The sequence below is a fragment of the Macaca nemestrina genome, chromosome 5, assembly GCF_043159975.1.
Source record: "Macaca nemestrina isolate mMacNem1 chromosome 5, mMacNem.hap1, whole genome shotgun sequence".
NCBI classification, from domain to species: Eukaryota; Metazoa; Chordata; class Mammalia; order Primates; family Cercopithecidae; genus Macaca; species Macaca nemestrina.
In genome coordinates, this window is record NC_092129.1 from 19,759,006 (window position 1) to 19,771,399 (window position 12,394).

Here is a 12,394-nt window from a genome sequence, read left to right on the forward strand (position 1 = left end):
AAATCTGTTATAGTTTAGTTATTCATATGTTTTTTCACTATACTGTGCTCTCCTTGAAGATAAGTATGATTTGAGTTGTTTTACATAATTTACCACACATGAAACTGATACTTAATAGATGTTTGAATAAATGAATACTGGGGTAAATGAATTATTACTATTGATAATATTAAATTACAACATTCATAACTTAGGATTTCTTTTTTATACAATGTATTAAATTTACATGATCTTATCATCATTCACAATTATTTACAAAGTATGTCATTGTCCATTTCAACAGACTTGACATTGTTCAGAAAATCTCATTAAATTATAATTTATATTTTTATATCAGTTGAGTCAAATAAGTTGTGGAACTTTGAGATGTTAGAACCTTATTCATCACCAGTAGTGCTGCACATACACACACACAAACACACAGACATATACATACAAAGTATAGATAGAGGCACTTGAGTGTGCATATATGAAAAACTTTTGTTAGTGCCAAAATGCTTTTATTCTGATGTGTTGAATTGATACAAATAAAAAATTCTTAAACATTCATTTTTGCATTCATTCACCATATTTATCACATTCCAACTTTTATTTTTGTCATGTTTTCTTTGGGAAATATAGCTGACATTTTGTAACATTTGAAAAGTAAATTGAAGTATTTAAAGAACTTGCCAATATCATAAAAATTTTAAATTTTCATAACTTTTCATTCAATATTTTTACTTCTAGAAATTTATCCAACAGATGCACTCACACAGTAGCTAGCTAGCTAGCTAGGTATAGAGTTAGATAGATACAGGCATTATCTTGGCATGGTTTATAAGCATGAAAATTTTCTGTGGCCTAAACGTCCTTTTATTTGAGACTGGATAAATGAATTTTTGTATATACAAACATTACAATAATTATTAGTGGTTTAAATTAAAGAGGTTGATTTATATTACTCTAAATGGAAAAATACTCATTTTGTTATTTAGCTAAAAAATTAATCAAGGTTAAAACAAAATACACAGTAGCTCCCATTTATGAAAGAAAAAAAAAACATTCTGGAAGAATGCACACCAATGTGAGTTCACTATAATTTCTTCTAGAAAATGAAATTAGTCATTCCAATAAATAGGAAGAAAATTAATATCCCTCATTATGATTCGGTTCCTTAAAATAAACATACATTAACTTTACAATTAAAGTATCTGGCAGAATATGACAGTGTAACCAGGCAAAAATTTGCCAAGCCTTCCCTAAAATGCAGTGTACTTTGAACACAAAAATATGTCTTTAAAACTACGTTCTGTGTTCAAGTTGTCAAAAGTGAATAATATTTATAATTTCAAGTGACCCAATATAAATGAGACAGAAGAAGTTAATGTGATATCTGAGTTAGATGATGATTTCAAACTATCCTCCACTGGTCTGTTAAAAAAATTAAAAAGTACTAGGAATAAAGAATGAAATTGACTGACTTGAAAGTCACACCATTTTTTTCCCCTTCTGACTAGCTGTGATGAAGATGCCTGATGACTTTGTGAAGTACCCAGAAGGCAGGAAGCAGGGAACAAGCCAAAAAGCTAAAACTATAAGCCATGAGCATACTGGGCAGTTGAGAGGTGACGATTCTTTGAATATAAAAAATGTAAGCTAAATGCTAAAAATAATGATTTAATATCCCAGCGTTTGTCCCAACTGATCAGTTTTCCTAGAGCTGGTTCATAATGTCCTGTTAGATTTATGTCATTTTAAACTATAATATTAAGAACCCTATGAAATTTTACATATGTATCCTACTTCAATAAAATTTATTCTAGTTCTAAAAACTTGTAATGAAAATTTTCTTCTTTTTAATGTAAAACTTTTTAAAGGAATGACTCAGTTTTCAGAACTGTTAATATAATAGCTATTATATTTTTAAGATAAATTCTTTGGGAGAAAACACTATTTTAAAAATAGCTTTAAAATCTATTCATGTTGAGAAACAGCTATACATGGCTTGGCTAAACAACATTTGTAGTACAAAAGCCACTATGAAAACTTGCCCAAATCATTTACCTAAAAGAGCCTAGTCATTCTCTGGATGTGTCAAAAGATCGCAACACCAACAGCTCTTCAGAGCTGCCTGCCCATTACTCAATTATCCCTTAGAGGGATGGTAACTGCATCATAGATTACAGCTTAACTCTATTTTCCACAACATGATAGTTTATAAAATTACCGTCTATGCTATAGCATTTCTGTTTGATTTATGTCCAGCCTGAGGCATAAAATCTGTTTCCTTCCAGGAGGAAATTATGCTTTCCTGAATAGAAAGAGTAGATGACAACCATAAAATAACTGATTTACCCCCCCTCCCCCAGACACCTACGTTCTTTATTTCTAACAAAAACACAAAGAATAAGGAGATGTTAATGTTTCTAGTTTTGGCAAATGAGATATAGTTTCTTAGTTGATTTGTTGGAAACATGTGCTTCTAAACTTTATACCATAGCCAGTGTTTGTCCAGAAATTAAAATTTAGAGCTAGAAGAGAAAATGAATAAATCTCAACTTTGTTATTCAGCCCATTTTTATGCCATTGTCCCTTTTATGAAACACTTAATCATTTTTTGATGTGCGCAACTTAGTGAGTAATGATGTTTAAAACGGACCTTGGCAGATCACAGGTTAACTCAATTTCCATTTACTCATGTATAAGAAATTTTCCCATTTAAACAAAGTAAGAAGAGCAAGGAGGAACCGTTTTTAAAAGTATGTCGATACATGGTATGGGAACAAAAGTAAAAGTCTTATAAGAAATTAGAGAAAAAGTGTATATATTTTGGCTGTGAAGATTAGAAGAGACAATGAAAAATGACATAAATTAGATGACACCTGAAGGTGTAGGTTACATTATTTTTTAACAGCAAATTCCACTTTGATGTGATAGTTAATGAAATGCTATTTTTTAAATACTCTTATTTGTTGTTTAAAGTCTAATTTTGGTGGAGTAAAATGAGGTAGATGGAACAAGATATTTTTCTTTTTCAAGCCAACAGGAAGCACATGGTTGTGTTCCTCTAGATTCCCATTCCATGCAGGCACAGATCATTGTTCTTAAAGAAGAATGTGAAATTTCCATATGAATTATATCAATAAAGTAGTAGTTACCCTTCAATTTTCAGAAAAACTGTAATCTTTATTTTGCTTCTTCCAGTTTCAGCACTGAAGACTATAAGGGTGGCAACAGGTACAGGTAATAAAGCAACTCAGGCTTCCACTTGAATAAATAAATGGGTTAGGACCTTGACAGATGGTGCTCATAATGGTTCTTTCAATGGAAAAATTATCCCATCTTTGAGCTTGGGCTGTGCAGCCACCCTTATCAAATTGGAACTCCTGATGAAGTATTACTGACATAATTTCAAAGAAAAAAATCGTCTGTCAAAAAAGTCACTAACCCTTCTGAATGTGTTTCCTAATTATTGCCATAAGCAATGACTCAAATTTTAAGTGAACTGGTGTATTAGTCAGGGTTCTCTAAAGGGACAGAATAATAGGATAGATGTACATGTGAAAGGGAATTTATTAAGGAGTATTGACTCACAGGATCGCAAGGTGAAGTCTCGCAATAGGCTATCTGCAAACTGAGGAGCAGGGAAGCCAATCTGAGTCCCAAATCCTCAAAAGTAGGGAAGCCAATAGTGGAGCGTTTAGTCTGTGGGTGAAGGCCCAAGAGCCCCTGGCAAACCACTGGTCCAAGAGTCTAAAAGCTGAAGAACTTGAAGTCCAATATTCAAGGACAGACAACATGAGCACGGGAGAAAGATGAAGGCTGGAAGGCTTAGCAAGTCTAGTCCTTCCACATTATTCGGCCTGCTTTATTCTTGCTGTGCTGGGAACTGATTAGATCGTGCCCACCCAGATTGAAGGTGAGTCTGCCTCTCCCAGTCCAAATGTTAATCTCCTTTGGTATCACCCTCAGAGACACACCCAGGAACAATACTTCACTTCCTTCAATCCAATCAAGTTGACACTCAATATTAACCATCAGAATTGAATAAGCATTTTTGTTTTTGTAAACTCAGCCTCAAAGAACTGCTGAGCAAACATCATGATTGGAAAGGAATTAGCTAGATTGGATCGAAATTGCATGGAAACACACCATTGGGAATTAGACAATGAGAGGTTTTGAAAAGGGATTCTGGGCTTACATTGTGAGAATTAGGAAATATCTTGCAGATTTGGAATTATTACAAGATACGTGAAATGTGCAGTGAATATCATATCATTTTAATGGGCCCTTTACTTGACAGATTATAACCCTTTTGTTTTCCTTTTAAAAGGACCATTTTGAGCCAGGAGAACTATGGAAGACACAACTGCTTTCTTCCCTCCAGGAAATGTATCCCAGTGCTTTTTTTTTTTGGCTTTAGTTACCGTAATAAAGTAGAAATCACAATATCCACCATCCCAGACAGCAAGATGGGAAAGTTTGAGATGTCATTGGAATTTTATCTTCAGTGCTAGGGTTTATTTTAAGTTGTAAGTTAACATTTATTTCCTTCTAAAGAAAATGACTCACATCTATGAGACAAGGGTGAAATTTGAAAAAAAAAAATTTGTGGCATTATGTTTTTTAAAATATAACACCTTAATTAATAAAATAGTTGCAAATAAACCAGTTACTTTTTATCATTTTTCCACTAAAAACTGGAAGTAAAGCTAAACATTATATTTCTAATATTTGCATAGTTTTTAAAATCAAAAGCTAGCAAAAGACTTACAAAGGATCAATATTTCCATTTGGCATATTTTATATACGGCTATATACATTCAAACCTGACTTTGTCAGCCTTTATTAGAATTTTATTTCAGCAAAGGACAGTGACACATTTAAATTTTATTTCACTCATTCCAGTAGTGCTTTCTAGCATAAATAATAGCACACAAAAAATGTAAGCAATCAAAGTAGGTTTATGGCAATAACAAAAAACTTCAGTAACCTGATATAAAAATCCAATTTAAAAATCAAGAAACATAAAATATGCAAACAACCAGGAGAATTGTTGAAGTAATCTTTTACTTGGAAACATGCCATATTCCAAGTATATGGGTAATATGACTAAAAGTAGAGATACTGAAAAAATTTATAAGCGAGGCTAAATATTTTCATCAATATCATTAGACTTTCAGCTTTTACAAAACAAATATCAAATCACCATTGGAGGTCCAGGTTTACCTGTTGTGATACTGCTGCAATCCTCTTCTTACAATAATTCCAATTAAATCATAAATTTAAATGAAACTGGTAGAAACATTGGGACTCCCACATTTGGCTTTACAAATCTATTACCCCTCAATGGGGGTTGTGGATTGTGTGAAAATATTTTGCTGTTGTAAAATCAGGTGGTTCAATTAAATATATAAATTGATGCAAACCAGAGAGTATTTTGTTGATGCTATGCTTTTTAAAGAAAAACTGGAATTACAGTCTTGTAAACTAATGAAATCTGGCACAGAGCTGCTAATATATTCCAAACATAATTTTGTTAAAGGCAGATTTTTTTGACTTTTTGGCATGGCTAGTAGCATTTTTTCCAATAAAGGGAAAAAATAGAGACGTTTACCTTGGCTGTTTAAAAAAAATTGTATATATTTAGGTCCATCTATATATGATATTTGTTTATGTGATTCTGAAACATTTGCATAGAATGGTTCATAGTTACTCAAATTCAAAACAAAGGATTTTGCTTTGTATTTGCTAGAGTTGTAAAAAAAATTATTGGTTAACAGGCACTACTTTAACTGGCAAAAACTCTTAACAAGAGGAAGATTCTATGAAGTCCTTCACAATGTGGAAAATCATATTTTTAACAATTCATATTTTCTCAAAAAATATGCAGATAATGTTTTAAATTCTCACATAATATAATTTTAGATAAGGCTATTTTAGTGAAAAAGCTGTCTAACAAAAAGTAAGAATTAGTCAAGTACAAAAAATTCTAAATATTTTTAAACTAGAGAAAGGGCTTTAATGAAAATATTTACAACTCAAGTTCTTTCCTGCTTTAAACATAGGATATTACACATACTAAGAAATTAAAATGATTATAATAGAGATGTGGGAATAGAGACAAATCTCTCTTTTTTAGAAATGTATGAGTATTTCTAAAATATGAGTATTTAATACTTCTTTCCCAGAGTATTTAAAAACAGATATTATGACCTCATTGGCCCCTTACCTGATAGATTCCATGAAGATAATCAAACTCACAAAATGTGATCATTGTAATGAGCAGGAGTTCTGTAAAAAAAGGTAAGTCAGAAGGTTAATTTTCCTCTAGCAATACTGAAATAGACTCCTTGAGGCAGCTCCTTGCATAAGGAATAAAGAATAAAGCTAAATAAGGATGCATATTTAAAATACATCTGTCTTTTCTATCACCACACCCCCAATCCCCAAGCAATTTTAATTTTGAACTAGAACCCAGCAGATATGCAAACTGTTTCTGTAAGATCACAATAAATAAAAGAAAACATGAACTGAAAAAAGGGAAAAGGGACCCCAAGCAAAATACCATGGAAAAATTTCTATATATGAGAGAAGTTACTAAGGCAAAATTAGCCAGAGAAGTCAGCTTACTACAGTAATGTAATCAACAGTGGTCTGCTTAGAGGCTGAGTTAGCTAATGGACAATAATTTAGTTTGATAAAAATGTGATGCCTATAAACTGTGGAAGGGGCTTGGCCGGTCACGGTGGCTCACACCTGTAATCCCAGCACTTTGGGAGGCCGAGGCAGGTGGATCACGAGGTCAGGAGATTGAGACCATCCTGGCTAAGACGGTGAAATCCCGTCTCTATTAAAAATACAAAAACAAAATTAGCCGGGCGTGGTGGCAAGTGCTCAACCTAAATGTTCTATAAATTTAACAAGCAGACTCTGGTAGTCAACTTGAAGGCAGGTGTTTGGCTTTATTTTTTCCCTTTCATTCATTACCTGAAATAGAGTGAAGTAAGCTGTCAGGCTAAATAAATATTTGGTAAAAAAATTAAAGCATATTAAAAGAACATACTTATTTTGTGGTTACATGAACATTTGTAAAGTTCTTTATAAAACTCACATATATCTCCATGTATCTTGCCTGCTAAATGCATAATTGGATACCCTATGTTACATAGTCTATGAGAATCATCAAAACAAAGTGAAGTTAATAGTAAAATAAATTTTAACATATAGCAGGTATGCTTTTAACTAGTGTGAAATGATCATATATGCTATTTAAGACATGGAGTCTTTTTTCAAAGAGTAGTGCCAAAAATTATAGCAGGTTACTGAATATCTCTATTGAACTCCTATTTCTTTTCTTTTCTTTTCTTTTTTTTTTTTTTTTTTTTTTTTTTGAGATGGATTCTCGCTCTGTCATCAGGCTGGAGTGCAGTGGCGCGATCTCAGCTCACTGCAACCTCCGCCTCCCAGGTTCAAGCAATTCTCCTGCCTCAGCCTCCCGAGTAGCTGGGACTACAGGCGCGCCACCATGCCCAGTTAATTTTTGTGTTTTTAGTAGAGACGAGGTTTCACCATGTTGGTCAGGATGGTCTCAATCTCTTGACCTCGTGATCCACCTGCCTCAGCCTCTCAAAGTGCTGGGATTACAGGCGTGAGCCACAGCACCCAGCCAAGAACTCCAACTTCTTCTGGAAACCACATCACTGCTTTGCTCTCAGCCACCCAGTCACAGGAATAAAATAATTTATGTTATTATAGACTCCAGTACCATGGAGAAAGTTGAATGTTTTAAGGACTGGCACCTGGACTAAGCTGGAGCAATTATAGCCATTCTAAGAAATTTTAAAATGTAGAATGAGAGAAAGAATGTGTTCATGTCTTCAGTTGCAAAACTCATGAAGCTTAGTAATTGCCAGTACCTAAGTTCTCTAAACAAGGAAGGATTCAGTCTGAGAAAAATAAGCCTGCAAAGGAGGGAGGGAGGGAGGGAGAGAGAGAGAGAGAGAGAGAGAGAGAGAGAGAGAGAGATGAAATCAAAAGAAAGTCCTACCAGCTGCACCATGATGTTTTAAAATTACATGAACCTTCCAAAACATTTCCCTTTTATGCCTGTGTAGTTGGGTTTGAATTGAATTTCTTCCACTTGACACCAAAAGTTAATGACTTACATACAGTAGTACAGAGACAAAGCAACAACACAGGAAGAATTGCTTTAATGAAAATTTCTTACACTTAAGCTTAAGTTTTTCTTTTTTATTGCCAGATAACAAAATGTTTGTTTGCCAGCATTTTGATATATAGATTTATCAAAAAATGTTATGAACTATGCTTAGCATTTAAAGATCATATTGGAACAACATTTTATTAAATTGTTCTAAAGAATAGAGGGCGATGATTTTTTTTTCTATTTTACTTTAGTTCTGGGATACGTGTGCACAGGTTTGTTACATAGGTATACGTGTGCCATGGTGGTTTGCTGCACCTATCAAACCAACATCTAGGTTTTTAAGCCCTACATGCATTAGATATGTTTCTTAATGCTCTCCCTCCCCTTGTCCCACACCCCCCAAAAGTCCTGGTGTGTGTTGGTCCCCTCCCTGTGTCCATGTGTTCTCACTGATCAACTTTCACTTACCAGAACATGTGGTGTTTGGTTTTCTGTTCCTGTGTTAGTTTGCTGAGGATGATGGCTTCCAGCATCATCCATATCCCTGCAAAGGACATGATCTGATTCCTTTTCATGGCTGCATAATATTCCATGGCGTGTATGTGCCATGTTTTCTTTATCCAGTCTGTCATTGACGGGCATTTGGGTTGGTTCCATGTCTTTGCTATTGTAAATAGTGCTGCAATAAACATATGTGTGTATGTGTCTTTATGGCAGAATGATTTATATTCCTTGGGTATACACCCAGTAATGGGATTGCTGGGTCAAATTGTATTTCTGGTTCTAGATCCCTGAGGAATCACCACACTGTCTTCCACAATGGTTGAACTAATTTACATTCCCACCAATAGTATAAAAGTGTTCCTATTTCTTCACAGCCTTGCCAGCATCTACTGCTCCTTGACTTTTTAATAATTGTCATTCTGACTGGTGTAAGATGGTATCTCATTGTGGTTCGGGTTTGCATTTCTCTAATAATCAGTGACTTTGAGCTTTTTTTCATATGTTTGTTGGCTACATAAATGTCTTCTTTTGAGAAGTGTCTTTTCATATCCTTTGCCCACTTTTTGATGGGGTGTTTTTTTCTTGTAAATTTGTTTAAGCTCCTTGTAGATTCTGGATATTAGACCTTTGTCAGATAGTTAAATTACAAAAATTTTCTCCCATTCTGTATGTTGCGTGTTTACTCTGATGATAGTTTCTTTTGCTGTGTAGAAGCACTTTAGTTTAATTAGATCCCATTTGTCAATTTTGGCTTTTGTTACGATTGCTTTTGATGTTTTAGTCATGAAGTCTTTGCCCATGCTTATGTTCTGAATGGTATTGCCTAGGTTTTCTTCTGGGGCTTTTATGTGTTTGAGTTTTAAATTTAAGTCTTTAATACATCTTAATTTTTGCATAAGATGTAAGGAAGGCATTCAGTGTCAGTTTTCTGCATGTGGCTAGCCAGTTTTCCCAGTACCATTTATCAAATAGGGAATCCTTTCCCCATTGCTTGTTTTTGTCAGGTTTATTGAAGATCAAATGGTTGTAGATGTGTGGTATTATTTCTGAGGTCTCTGTTCTGTTCCATTGGCCTATATGTCTCTTTTGGTACCAGTACCATGCTGTTTTAGTTACTGTAGATTGTAGTACAGATTGAAGTCAGGTAGCGTTATGCCTCGAGCTTTGTCCTTTTTCCTTAGGATTGTCTCGGCTATACGGGCTCTTTTTTCGTTATATGAAATTTAAAGTAGTTTCTTCTAAGTCTGCAAAGAATTTCAATGGTAGTTTGATGGAAATAGTGTTTAATCTATAAATTACTTTGGGCAGCATGGTCATTTTCACGAATCAGAGTCTTCCTATCCAAGAGGATAGAATGTTTTTCCATTTGTTTATGTATTCTCTTATTGCCTTGAGCAGCAGTTTGTAGTTCTCCTTGAAGAGGTCCTTCACATCTCTTGTTAGCAGTATTCCTAGGTATTTTATTCTCTTTGTAGCAATTGTAAATGGGAGTTCACTCATGATTTGGCTCTCTGCTTGTCCATTGTTAGTGTATAGGAATGCTTGTGATTTTTGCACATTGATTTTGTATCCTGAGACTTTGCTGAAGTTGCTAATAAGCTTCAGGAGCTTTTGGGCTGAGATGATAGGGTCATGAAATTTTTTTTTTTTTTTTTAGATGGAGTCTCACTCTGTTGCCCAGGCTAGAGGGCAGTGGTGCGATCTCAGCTCACTGCAACTTCCACCTCCCGGATTCACTCCATTCTCCTGCCTCAGCCTCCCGAGTAGCGGGGATCATAGGCTCCCGCCACCATGCCCAGCTAATGTTTTGTATTTTTAGTAGAGACGGGTTTCACTGTATTAGCCAGGATGGTCTCGATCTCCTGACCTCGTGATCCGCCCGCCTCGGCCTCCCAAAGTGCTGGGATTACAGGCATGAGCCACCACGTCCAGCCAGCCATGAATATTTTGTCTTCCCTATAAGCTTAGGTTTTCCCAATGAAAAATTTTCTTTCTGCCTATTTTAATTTACACTTGTATATTCTTTAAAGCTATGTGTTTTAAATTATTTCTACATTTTGTGAGTTACTTTTATTTAAAAATAACAAAGTTACATGAAGCAAAGAAAGTCTTAAACATTATTTGCTGTGTTGTTTCTGTGATTCACTTATGGCTCTTTTTTATTTGTAAAAAATAAAATTTGAAAAATTTTAATCTAATTTTTAAAAGCACTTTTTGTTAAATTTCAGATTAATTAACATGGAATATCCATGAACATTTTGCAAGTCACTTGTGCCTAATGATCTTTTCCAGTGTGCTATTTTGGGGCCAGCATGGTTTCTAGAACCAGACTACTTTTAAGTTCTAGCTTCATCTGTGTTACTTAAAGAAGTCAAAGAATTTGTCTGTGATGTGTTTTTCTTATCTGTGATGTGTGGATAATGTTAATACCTGAGTCATAGAGCTGATATGAGGATTAAATGAGGATTAATACATGTGAAGCAGTTTGTGTCATGACTAAAACGCTGCAAGCATTCAATATATGGTTTTTGCATTTTATTAGCCCTTACAAACATGAGAAATGATATTTTAATTGAGACACACTGAATCACAATGAAATACAAAGAGCAAAGAGGGATATCTTTGGGAAAGGCATTTAAGGTACATAGGAAATTTTCTTGTTCCGTTAAAGCAAAAATGAACTGTAGATAATTAAAACTAGTTAGAGACCTTAAGCAAAGTCTTTTTGGCTTTTTCTTTTTTTTTTTTTTTTTTTTTGGTTGCATTCTTTTTCACTCCCATTTAGCTTACAGGCATTTTCTAATCCTGAAGAAAATTATCATTACATAAGTGTAAGGCCTTGCTGAAAGCCAGTGGCATTAAGAAAGGGTTCTATTTACCTCACTTTATAGGCTCTGGGCATGGTTATAGAGTGATTCTGCCTGAGAATATCTATCCATTCAATATATTCACACCGATGAAAGCAGTTTTCAAAAGCGTTGCTTCAGAAAATGTCATTACTGCTAACGGAGTGGAATATCACTGGTTTAGAAAGTTTCCGAAGAGCTATTTCTCAGTTTGAATTCCAGTTTATGCCAGTTATTACATGCAGTTTTCTAATATCACTAGCAGCTAACAAATCTGTCCATTCTTTTGGAAATGCTAACAGAGTTCTAGTGCCAAATATATATAGATATAATATGGAATCATTAAAAGCTAAACAGAAAATGAGGTCAATTTTATTACTCCTCAAACCAATTTTTGGAGCAATGTAAACATCGCTATGATTTTTTAAAAAAGAGACATTGATCATAAAACTTTTAGGTTTGATACATAAACAATGGTATTGTACCTTCTCAAATGGGGCTTAAATTGAGGAATATCTGTGATGAGACAGACATAATACAGAATTGGAGAATGAATGTCAGAAACTAATAAAGGCCACTATAATGAATGTTTTTACTTTTAAGCACTTTAATCATTACAATTTAAAACAAACTCACTAAAAAGAAAAATAATAATTACCATAGATAAGTCTTTGGAATAAAGACAAAGCTATAGACAGTGAAAGAATTTAAAAACAGCTTTTTAAATTATTATGCTAAAGAATTTAAAAATAGCAAATGATTTAACTCAATAAGCTGTAATATAAATAAAAAATAAACTTAGGGAAACAACACTAAGTAGAACGAAGTAAAGTGTGAATTAATTGTCTATCATTAAAAAAAACCAGAATGGATTCTTTGAAGTCTTACTAACTTA

At 34.0% G+C, this 12,394-nt stretch overlaps 1 long non-coding RNA gene across 1 annotated transcript in view; it reads right to left on the reverse strand.

The window, feature by feature from the left end:
• Positions 1–6,221: 6,221 nt before the first annotated feature.
• The window catches only part of LOC139363117 (uncharacterized), a 287,996-nt gene continuing 281,823 nt past the window's right edge, over positions 6,222–12,394 (reverse strand). The window contains exon 4 of the long non-coding RNA XR_011623029.1: positions 6,222–6,276. This is a non-coding gene — a long non-coding RNA (uncharacterized lncRNA). The remainder of the gene's footprint in view (positions 6,277–12,394) is intronic.